We start from the raw sequence: 12763 nt of genomic DNA, 5'->3' as shown, positions 1-12763 counted from the left end.
AATGGGTATATCACTTTGACTGATGCTATACTTCAACAACCTTAAGTGTCAATCACATTTTATCTCTGTCATTGCTTGTCGAAGTTGAGGGAATTTATAAAAAAAATATTAGGTAGGTTGCTTGAAAGGAACCAAAATCAGTTCAACGTATTTGCTCATGTTGATGCTCATATGAGAAGAATGTTTGTAAATGGTTAGAATTACTAAAAAAGCAAATGGATAAGTTAAAATATATATATATAGATCTTGCACGCGACTGACAAACAGGTATACAATTCACCAACTTCATGACCTACAGAGCTCTTAATATCATGTATCCGATTAGCTTTGCTGACTTTTTTTCCTGTTACAGGGTCTATGATGAAATGCCAGAACCACGCTGAGTTATTTCAATGGGTAGCTGTGCAAATGGTGGAGGTTATTATCACTATTCATATTCTGTTGTGCGTGGCTGTGATCGAATTGTTCCAGGCTGCCTTCCTACTGCAGAGGCTTTGCTTTATGGTCTGCTTCAGTAGCAGAAGAAAATCCATCGGCGCAAGGATGCCCTTACTTAGTGGAATAAGTAAGATTCTGTCGAAGGGCAAATGGCACTACTTCATTCCATAAAGACCATGCATAGATAAATGTTCACTGAGATATGCTAACCTCTTAAGAAACTTCATTGATCTGTAGTCTAGGATATCCCAATTTTTCTTGTGATTGTGTTATGTTTTGGTAGCTATAATTTTGTAATAATAAAGCTGTATAGATTGAAGAGTTCTAAATTCTGATTACTGCATGTCGATATTGATATTGTGAATTGTTCATGCATATTCAAAAAATGTCGATTTGCCTTTAATAACTGTGCATTATAAAGAAATCATCACTTATCTTAGACTTTAAAAGTTGTGAGTTCATAATGAGCTATATCTCATTTAAATAGAATGTTTACTTTTACCTTAGCATTTCTTGTCTGAATAGGTAGCAATTGGTGGCTTTGAATATCCTCTTCTAAAGTAGAGGCCAAGTTATTATTCTTTTTTTTTAAAACATCCCACCCTGTTGGTCAATCTGCAGTTATCAATTGTCCATTAGATTCAGTGTGAAATGAGGATACCATCATTGAGCTCTTGCATCTAAAATGGGCTTTAGTATCTTTCGAGTTACATTCAATTTGTATCCTCAATTTACAACAAACCACCTTGTTTGTCACTTAGCAATCATCAGTCCTCTATCAGATTCAATGTGAAATTAGAATACATTATTGAGTCCTTGCATTTAAAATGGACCAGTATCTATTGAAATATTTTACATCGGTTTTCTGCTCCATTTTTGTTGGTGTGTTATGCTGTAGAGAATTATGGCACGGACAATTTTAGACCTATTTGAAATATTACAATGAAAGTGGTCCATAATCTTATAACAATATAACTTCTATAAAATTTTAATTTCACAATTTTTTTTTTGGTAAAATATTATATTCAAATTAGCTCCCGGAGAAAAGAACCAGAAAAGAAAAACTCTGGTCATTGCCTGATACAAAAAAGATGTAGAAAAAGAAATACTGCATTAAGAGAGAGTATCTATCAACACTAATGAATCTTGTCCTAAAGATTCCCAAATAGAAAATATAGTGATTACAAAGAGCCCAAAACTCATATTACATAAAATATAAATCTCTCTTATGAAATATATCATTATTTTTGAAAGATTTTTTTAATGCACAAAATCATTTTAGCTACCAAAAACTGAAACATCTTGTTACAACATTCCCTGTAATAAAACTAAACTGTTTCTCTAAATAATATAATTCAAAACAATCGAAATAGATAAATATCATCCAAAAACTGTAACATCTCGTTACACCAATATTCACCGTAATAAAAATGTTTGTACTTCAGAAAAATGTCGTTGTAGCGCTTTTCTAATACTTCTGTTTCTGTGGTAGATATTGATATTGTATCCACCTTGCTCTCTCTCTTGGCCTCGATAAAGTCTTTCTCCTCCGCCATGACAAGTTGAACTTTTGAACAATCATAAACTCTTATCTTTATTATCGTCAATGTTCCAATAAAAATGTGGTAACCTCTGCAATGCCTCACACTTCATTATCGTCAATATTTTAAGTGAAGGTAGTGCTCCTTCTTCCACAATTGGCAGCTGCTCTATTTTCTCCATCCCCACTACTGAAAGCACTTCTAGCTTAGGAAATCCTCCCGCCTTGCCAATTTCCTCAGGGAAACTCCTTATGTTGGAGCACTCAACAATCTGTAGTTGCTTTAGACTCCCTAGTTTGTGCAGGGCAGGTAGTTGTTCCAACATTTTACATCGGAACAATCTAATGAAGCTCAAATGTTTGAAATTCAAAAAATGAATTTTCTATGTTAAGTAATTGAGGACATTCCAACCATATTTTTGTCAATTTCGACATAGCAATCATGTCATGGGGTAGTGTTTCCATACCTTTAAGATACAGATACAGATACTCCATCTCCTTCATGCTTCCAAACATTCCTTCTCCAATTATTTCACCATTATTTTGAAGCCCCAACCTTTGGAGTTTGTTTAAGGTGCCCAATTTATGAATCGGAAGTCGATTTCTTCTGCACTTACTCCACCTTATATTTGAACAACCAGTTGCATTCAGGAACTCCAGAGATGTAAGGTGCAAGATCCCATTCAGGTTCTGTAAATGCTCACAGGAATCAAGGTTCAAATGTTTTAGGGAAGTCAACTTAGAAATACCGGAGGGGAGTTTTGTCATATGGGATCCTCCAAGATCTAATATTTGAAGGTTTTTGAGAGCAGAGATAGACTTGGGCAGTCTCTTGATTGGTACAGACCATAACCTGAGGCATACTAAATTTTTCATATGCCCCATGCTTTCAGGCAATGATTGTATAGCAGTCACTGACAAATCGAGGACCCTGAGAGCCGTCATACTCCCCATCACCTCTTTTGGAATTTTTGTCAAAAGAAGATTCTCAAGTAGTAAAAGGGAGCGAATATTGGGCCCTCTCAAAGCCTTGGGAACACTAGTCAACCTGTTGTCCATCAATGAAATTCTGATGCGTCCAGAGCAGTCGGCTAATGGAAACTCTCCTAAACCTCCGCCTGCCCGAAAGAAGCATTTTTCTTCCTTCTCAGCGATTTGGTGTGCTAAATCGTGCAAAACAGCGTGCACCCTGAAAATGATCACTTTTCCATCATAATCCTTCTGGACTGGTTCAATAAGGCATCGGTCTGCTAACAAATTTACATACATCTCTCCATATTTGAAAGCATTCGTCCCAGCCATAAAGCCTTCTCCAATCCCGTACTTAATAAAAATTCTAGCTCCGATGACATGGTATTCTGAGAAAGCAGCAAGGTAGAGGAAGCACAACTGCAAGGAACTACCATAGCTAGGCACATTAGCCAAAGCATCGTAGCTTAACCTTAAACTCCTTGAAAGCTTGTCTGAAAGCGTGCCTACGTCATTCTTCAACTTCTGGAGTGCCAAGTCCCATTCCTCTGATTGAACCATACCTGCCATTGCATGCCCAATCACTTTGAGGGCTAAGGGAAGCCCCCCGCATTCCTTACACACCTGCCTCGCTATTTCTTGGTCAATGCTTACGGGCGGAACTCCTGGGCTACGTGGAAAAGCATGGAAGGAAAACAAACTCCAACTCTCATCCTCACTCAAATCTTGCATCTGGATGAGTGATGAAGTTGCAACACCCAACTGTAAGAGCACACTGGTACTTCTTGAAGTGGCAACGATGATGTTGGGATTGTGGTGTCGAAAGAGAGGCACACACAGCTCCTCTAACAAGGAGTTTGCACTTGCACTTGGTTCCCAAACATCATCTAAAAACAGGGCAAACTTGTATTTCACCATGCATTCATTTAACCGAGTTTTCACATCGTTTTCGTCTCTACTCTGCAATCTTTCATCTACTTGGAGAGATATCTGTCTCACAAGGTCGCTTCTCATTGCAGTGAAAGATGGATTTTGTGAAATAGTAAGCCAAAGCCTCAAGCCACTGGAAAAGAGACACCGTACCTTGTTATTGTTGAAAACTCTTTTGAGTAGCAGAGTCTTGCCTGCTCCTCCCTTCCCAACTATACCAAAACGACTCAAATTTTTGTTCTGCTCTGAATCAATAAGCTCTTCAAGTCTCTTGAATGGAGAATCTTGCCCAACAATGAGTGGTTCTCCAATATAAATATTAGAAATGGCTGATGGAATGGATGGAAAATCGATTCTCTGTTCAATCCGTTGGAGTATATTATCCTGGTGAAGCTGGTGGAGGAAGGCAATGGGGGCTACGTCCTCAACTAAATGCTTTTTCAAATTTGCAGTGATTTTCACAATCTTTTTGCTAATTTTATACCGAATAAAGAAATGAAAGAATGAGGGTACAGTGCAGTCCTGGGCTAAAACAGATGCTTCCTCAAGGAGACCATTCAATTTATTCAACCAGGAGATGATCGCTGAGGGCAAAACATGGTGATGGGATGTGCTCACTTCTCCAGAGTTCAATAAGTTCTGATACTCTTGCAATTGTTGATTGATTGCTACAATTCTTGGAAGAAAATCTTTGAGGGCTTCCAGCTCTTTTCTGCATCGGACGGCAATGTTGATGTGACGAATTATCTGATCTCCAGCCAATTGAATGCCATGACCAATAACTGCAGAGATGAAACCAGGATCACCCATTGGAGAGCACTCTGAAAGAACTAAATGGAAGTGATTTCCTCAGAGAAAGCAGGGTAAATATAAACAAATAGCAACTCAACCTGTTGTCACTGAAGGCGACTAATCCTATGAGAAGTGATTAATAAACTTATTTTCGACAAGAATCTTAGGACCATATTGATAGGAAATCCTATCTAGTGGGAGTTTGGAACTATGTTTATTTTGTTTTTTTATCATTGGACCACGACTAGATGTGCATATTTGTGGCTAATCTTATGTAATGGGAGTTTGGATCTATGTTTAATTTTATTTTTATCATTGGACCACTATTTGACGTGCATATTTGTAGCTATAATCATATACATATAGCGTGGGTGACATTTTTTGGCTAATCCTATGTAATCGGAGTTTGGCTCTATGTAATGGGAGTTTGGATCTATGTTTAATTTTATTTTTATCATTGGACCACTATTTGACGTGCATATTTGTAGTTATAATCATATACATATAGCGTAGGTAACAAGTTTTGGCTAATCTTATGTAATGGAGTTTGGCTCTATGTTTAATTTTTATTTTTTGTCATTGGACCATGACTTGACGTGCACATTTGTGGTTATAATTTCCATATACATATAGCGTGGGTAACAAGTTTAGGCTAATCCTATGTAATGGGAGTTTGGATCTATGATTAATTTTGTTTTTCTATCATTGGACCATGACTTGATGTGAACATTTGTGGTTATGATTTTCATATACATATTTCTTTCATTTGATGCCAAAATGAATGCGAAAGATGATTTGGACATAGGAATATGGTTTTTCAATTATCATATACTATTTAGTTGTAAATAACGAGGTGGTTTTCAGTTGAACATTTTCTTTGTTGCATAATTTAGGTTACATTGGTACTATGTGACTACTTTATAATTAATAGATTTTTTAATTTGGAAAATGGTTCATTTTCATTAATGTCTTAACAAAAATAATAAATAGCACTTGCACCAAATAGTGCAAGGTTTTAGCCCATTTTCGATTATGAGTTTGTATGTCCTAATTCAAAAGTGAGTTTCAGTCCTCTTAAGTGGAAATTCCACAATGTCAAAGTAATAAGATGTTGGATATCTTGAAAGTACATGCCCTAAAATAAATTATCATTTATTTATTTTAATTAAAAGCATGTTAAATTTGCACCATCATCCATAGCTATATGGAAGAAAAATATTGTATTCAACTACCAAATAAAAAAGTAAATTTAGCATTTATCCTTTTTTTTTGTTGCAACTGCATAACCTTCTAGTGCTACTCACATCCTTTTTTATTTCTAATGTATTTCCTTTCTCATTTATTACTTTACATTTATATTTATACCAAAGGTGTACCCTTTCTCAACAATCTCATTTTTTGCATCGACGGTTGTAGATGCTCCATTTCTATGCAAGACGATGGTTGACATTCTCATCATCCATCTATGTGAGCAACATGTTTTGCATCCTTAGTTTAGATTTCATAAGAGATAGTGGAAGATGTTTGAATGTTATTGATCGTCCGATTGGAAAAATTCCCCACGCCCACAGTGCAGGTTGCAGAGACTTTGTGCTTGCCATTCCGCTAAGTGGACACCGTACTACTTGTAGCTGTTGAATTAGATTGCAGCAAAGACATGCCCCTTTATGAGACACGAAGATGCTTCTGGCTATTGTGGCGAAGTGAACAGGTATGGTATGGTATATTGTATAAGGTTACTATAATATCAAGAGGGTTTCAGGGTGGCTGTTCACAATTCCTTTTTACTTAACATATTAAATATCTTTGCATACATGTTTCTTCTTTTAACATGGGATCTGTAACAAATCAAAAACTTATTATGTTTGTGTTTCAAGATTTGTGTTCTTTGTGTGTTTTTAAATCTCTTCTTTGCTCTATTTTCAAGTCTGCATCTATGCATTATAACAAAGATATTATATATATATATATAAAAGGATAAGTACTGGAACAAATAATATTAAGAAGTATTATTGTAGTTATTTAATTTTTTTAACAAAGATTTTTGATAGAGAAACACAAACTTGTAAAAAAATAAAAAGCTATGGTTTAAATTTGAAGAAAACATTTATAATAATGTAAGACATTATATTTTACACAAATGTTCTGGCAACAAGAGGCGGGGACAATCGCCCATATTTAGAAGAAAATATTTTTTTATTTTGGGGTTGTATTAATTTCTGCTGAGAAGCATTTGTTATCATTGTCCAAATCATAATCGAGCTTCTTATATCTGATCTTTGCAAATTCTTGTTTTTCCTCTTATGTACTTTCTTTTGTTAGGTTATAATTTTTTTTTAAAACCCCTATTTCTCCTCTAATTTTTAAGGTCATGAATTATTGAAAGTTTCTGACATCAATTTATTTAAGCTTCAACTAGTTAGTCTCTTAGTCTTCTTTAATATAATATATTGAATGTGTATAATCTCACAAACACTCTTCACAACCCCCAAGATCTTCATCTACATTGGCATTACACTGTTTCTTCTTGCTCAAATGTAATAATTGCACACCATCTTAGTTATAGTCTCTTCTTTAGCCTGTTCATCAAACCAAACGTCACTTACAAAAATAATTTGTTTATCCCTATAAAGGTTCATATCAAGACCGCAGAAACAATCATTAGATAAATTTAATCACTAGACTTAAATGTAAGGTAATTGTACTGAATGTTGTAAGAGTAAATTTTTTTGTGTCACATGTGGCCACATCTTAAATTATGAACTCTAAAACTTAAGAGGTTAAAATGGTAAAATATAATTAATAAAATAGTCATATATCAAGTCTCTAGGATCACATTTGATGTGTGCATTCTTGTGCTCCTTATTTTCCTTGGATTTTAGGAGGTGATTTTAATTCTATTTTAAGTCTTGAGGAGAAAAGAGGAGGTTGGCCTAGGCTTGGCCCTTCTTCTGATCTTTTTCAAGCCTAGGTGGATGTTCTTTCTGTTATTGATGTTAAGCCTTCAAATCAGGTTTTCACTTGGAACAATAGACAGAGTGATCAGGAAGCTATCTCAGAAGGTTTGGATAGATTTCTTGTTTCATGTTATTTGGTTGCCGATGGCCTAATTACGAGTTCTGAAATTCTTGATTGGAGAGGTTCTGATCATTGGCCGATTAAGTTCTCTTCTTCTCCTGTTGCACTCCCTAAGAACCCTTCTTTTAGATTCCAACTTATGTGGCTCTAAGACTCATCCCTTTATGATTTGGTGGCTAAGTGTTGGAGAGAGAGTGGCCCAGCTTATGGCATGGCAATGTTTGTCTTTGAGACAAAACTTAAATATGTCAAATATCATCTTAAGTGATGGAATACTTCTTGCATTGGGAACCTTCAATCTAGAAAGAGGAATGCTCTAAATCATCTTGCAGTGATTACTCACCAAATTAGGGACTCTAGGCTTATAGAGGCTCTTGGTAGGGCATAATCCCAAGCTATGCGGGATGTGGAAGAATGGGAACTTCGAGAAGAGATTTACTGGAAAAAAAAGGCTCGCATTAATTGGCTATAGGAAGGGGATAGAAATACTATTTTTTTCATCATTCTGTTCAGGCTCGCTGTAATAAAGGGTATATTTCTTCTCTTGTTACTACTCAAGGACTTAATATTTCTTCTCAGTCTACTATGACCAAAGAAGCCCTTCAATTTTATTCTAACCTTTTTACTGAGGATTCTTAGCCTGCAGCTAAGGAGTAGAACTTAATTATTTCATGCATTCCTTCTCTTGTCACCAATGCTATGAATTATTCTCTTTTTCGTCTAATTTTGATAGTTGAACTTGAAGAGGTTGTGTTTGGGATGAATAAAGGTAAAGCTCCAGGCCCAGATGGCTTCCCTGTGGAATTCTTTCAAGAATTTTGGGAAATTATAAATATGGATCTCTTGGAGGTGGTTAAGGAATCCCTTTAGAATAAGAAAATGCTTCGTGCATTAAACTGTACTTTATTGACTCTTATCCCTAAGAAAGAAGGTGTTGATAGTCTTGACTCCTTTCGTCCCATTGCGCTTTGTAATGTTGTGTACAAAATTATCACCAAATTGATTGTTGATAGACTCGAGATATGCCTTCCAGTTGTGATTTTAGAGGAACAAGGTGGTTTTGTGGTTGGTAAGCAAATTCTTGATAGAATTTTTATTGCTTCTAAAGTTATTCATTCTATGCATACATCAAAAGAGCAAGCTATGTTCATTAAGTTGGATATGGTGAAGGCTTATGACAGAGTCAAATGTCCTGAGTTTTCTCCAAAAGATCCTCTTGGCCTTTGGTTTCTGCCAACAATGTGTGAATTGGATTATGAGTTGTGTTACATCAGCTTCATTTTCTGTTCTGGTGAATGGTGTTCCTTCATAGCCCTTTGGTGCTTCTAGAGGACTTTGCCAAGGGGATCCTATTTCACCTTATCTCTTTATCATTCTAGTTGAGGGTTTGAGCCACTTTCTTAAGCTTCGTGCTCACTAGGGTTTGATTCATGGGTGGAAATGGGGTGTTGGCTTGCCTCCTATTTCACATCTTCAGTTTGTGGATGACACTTCATTTATGGGACAAGCACATCTTTAGGAAGCAACTTCCTTTAGGCATGCTTTGGATGTGTATCTTGCAACTACGAGACAGAAAGTTAATGAGAACAAATCCTCCATTTTTTTCTTCAATACTCCCTAGGCTATTCAGAGGCATATTGTTGCTATTTTGAGGTTTCAGTTTGGGTCTCTTCCCTTTGTTTATTTGGGTATTCCTCTCACTATTGGTAGACATCCTAGATCTTCCTGGCAAGTTTTGCTTGATAAACTATGACAAAAGGTTAATTATTGGACTCATCAATGGCTATCAATTGATGCTCACTTGACTCTTTTAAAATTGGTTATTCAAGCCCTTCCTATTTACAGGTGTTTTGTTTAGGCTACTCCAATATATTTTCTTCAGGAATTTGATGCTTTGTCCCATAAAGTCTTTTGGAGTGGGAACCTTTCAACTTCTAAATGGAGTTTGGTTAAATGGGAAATAGTGTGTAGACCTCAAAAGGAGGGTGGCCTTGGCTTACAATCAGCTATTTTAAATGGAGAGGTTCTCACTGCAAAACTTTATTGGTGTTGGTGTACTAACCAACATCAATTTTGGGCTCGTATTCTCACCCATAAGTATTTTACAGACATTAATGTGGTTAAAGTTCACCACTTTTCTCTGGAAGGGTGAGGATCCCTGATTTGAAATACGCTAAAGTTTGGAGCTTGGTTAAAGATGGTCTCTTTTGGATTTTTCATTTAGGATCACAATCTTTATTTTGGCTTGACTCTTGGGATGGGCACCCTCCTATTCTTACCACTCATCCTCAGCTACATGCCCTTTATCAAAATTTTAGTGTTGCTTGTTGGGACACAATTAATTTTTATAAGATAAGGTGTGTTATAGGTTTAGTTCCTTCCTTTTGTTGGAAACACCCTTCTGAATGGCCTTCAAAAGGATCTAGGGAGGATAGGAAGGAGTTGTTTCATATTTTGCAGTCTTGTGAGTGTACTACTTTGGTTGGTAATGATGTTCTTGCTTGGGACAATGAAGATTTGTCTGGAAAATTTTTAGTGTTTGCAGGATATGTTGAGCTTCTTCAGCAGACGTTGGGGGACATTCAGATGCCTTGGTGGAAGCAAGTCTGGTACAAGTTTTCTTGGCCCAAATGTAATTTTTTAATGTGGTTGGTGGTCCGTAGCCGATGTCTTATGTGGGATAATTTATGCAAGCGTGGCTTCCAAGGACCCTCAATGTGTGTTCTATGCCAAACTAGTGAAGAAAATATCTCTCATCTCTTTTTCCAATGCTCTTTCAGCAAACATATTTGGCACTCTTGGTGGAATGTATGGAACCAATCCTATTGGCATGTTTCTTCACTGGCAAAATTCTTTGCTCATTGGGGTAAGCCTCCTGTCAAGACTTCATTTCTTCAAGTTGCCTAGACTCTTGGACCCTCCTCTATTATTTGGCATATCTGGTTGGAAAGGAACCATCATATCTTTAAGGATGAGTTTTTAGAGATTCCTCACTTATGGTGGAAAATTCTTCATTCTTTAGGGGAAACTATTTCTGCAAAATGTGACACTTCTGAGGCCATGGAACCAGGGGAGGATATTTTCAATAATCATCTAAATATTCCCCCCCTCACATGCAACTCTGCTAAGAAAGATGTGTAGACACCCCTTGTGAAAGATAAATAGGGTGGGAAAGTGGAGTGCCCCTTCGTAGGGTATTCTTAAAATCAACATGGATGGGTCTTCCAAAGGAAATCTAGGCCTTGTTGGCATTGGTGGTGTTGGTAGAGATAGGAAGGGGAATGTCTAATTTGTGTTTTCTATTTATAAAGGTCATCCTACTAACAACCTGATGGAGGCCATTGCTATTTTGTATTCTATGAAGAATGCTTGTGACCTTGGTTGGAGAAGGCTTATCTGTGAATCTGATTCACAAGTGGTGATACGTCTATTGAATTAGTAACATCCTGAAGTTGTTAGTTGGAAGTTAGCTTTGATTGTGGACCAGATTCATAATTTGTGTACTTCTTTCCAGAGTCTGTTACTTTCACTCATATTCCCAGGGAATGGAATAGCGTTGTTGATTGTTTGGCGGAGTGGGCTTTTGACCATATGTGTAATTGGAACATTGTTGATAAGGCTCAACTTCCAATGGGCTTGTCCCATCAACTTGATCACTTGGTTGATCTTGATAGGGTTGTTTAATGCCCTTTCTCTGTTTGTACTTGTTTCTCTTTCAACTTGAATAAATTTTCACCCCTCCTTTATTTCAAAGTTTATTTGTAAAACATGGATAAAAAAATAAGTATTACAATAAATATATAGCCATAGGTATTTGACTAGAAAAAATTGAAATCAAGTACAATAACAAGAAGTATTAATAAATATTATGGATTTTTTTTTTAAAATAATCTTGAAGAATTCATAGTATTATGTTCTTATATAGGTTACAATCAATTTACTATAGCAATCATATTAACAATTCAATATGTTTATACAATATTTAGTGTGGACTAATATCTGAGGTGAATGTGAACCTTCCACTATTATTCTAGTAATAAATATAAGTAATCAATTTTAATTTATATCACGTGAATAACTTTATTAATAGTTATTGTCATCGTTAAACATTTAAATTATTAAACTAGAATATAATATAATTGATCATATTTATCTGCAAATCCTTTAATAAATCCCTTTGAAAAAAGCTTCACTCTAATGTAATAGGAACATCCCATGCCATATTAGATAATAGGTTTGAATAATTTTGATATGAAAACGAAGTGAAATCTTTTGATTGGTTGAAAATAGACAAATACCTTGTCATCCTACTCTCTCTTGAGTTTGCTTCTGAATTTACATGCCATTTGTTAATTAATGCCTTTATACTAATGATTTTTCACTTACATAAAATTTCCTTTGGTGATCATGGTTGTCATGTGGCCAAAGTACAGAATTGAAAGTGTCGATACTAAAATTAAATTTTGAATCTTCAATGTCAAGATATCATGGTTGTCATGTGGCCAAAGTACAGAATTGAAAGTGTCGATACTAAAATTAAATTTTGAATCTTCAATGTCAAGATAAAATACTTCTTACCTATGAACAATTAAATTGGAGGTCATAATACTGATTTAGATTCCTTTAACAATTCATCTTCAGAAATATGAATAATTAGAATAGCATTTTTTTTCCTACTACAATACTATTTTTTTTTATATCCCTTATTCATTTCATCATAATAATTTATAGTTCGCTTTTGTTCTTTGGTAGGAAAATATATTTTGATATGTTATAGCAGTAGCTAAATGCTTGCAATCTTGTCGCACAATATTTTTTTCAATCAACAAATCTTCAAACTCATTCAAATGATTTGTTAAGTAAAACATTTTTTTCTTTTAGCTCACCTTGTGAATTGGTAGCCTCTCTCCATCTTGACTGCTCCAAACTCCCACGTCACCATGCTGTTATAATTGAACTACAGATCGTGTCACATATTGCATTCAATATTGATCTAGATCTTACCGCATTGTAGTT

General features: G+C 35.5%; 1 pseudogene; it reads right to left on the bottom strand.

Moving 5' to 3' along the window:
• Positions 1–1793: 1793 nt before the first annotated feature.
• On the bottom strand, positions 1794–4689 carry LOC149567181 (putative disease resistance protein At5g05400; annotated as a pseudogene).
• Positions 4690–12763: the final 8074 nt, after the last annotated feature.

Source organism: Cupressus sempervirens, chromosome 3 (genome assembly GCF_028749045.1).
Source record: "Cupressus sempervirens isolate cs-2001-9-10 chromosome 3, ASM2874904v1, whole genome shotgun sequence".
NCBI classification, from domain to species: domain Eukaryota; kingdom Viridiplantae; phylum Streptophyta; class Pinopsida; order Cupressales; family Cupressaceae; genus Cupressus; species Cupressus sempervirens.
This window is presented reverse-complemented; position numbering and strand designations above follow the sequence as displayed.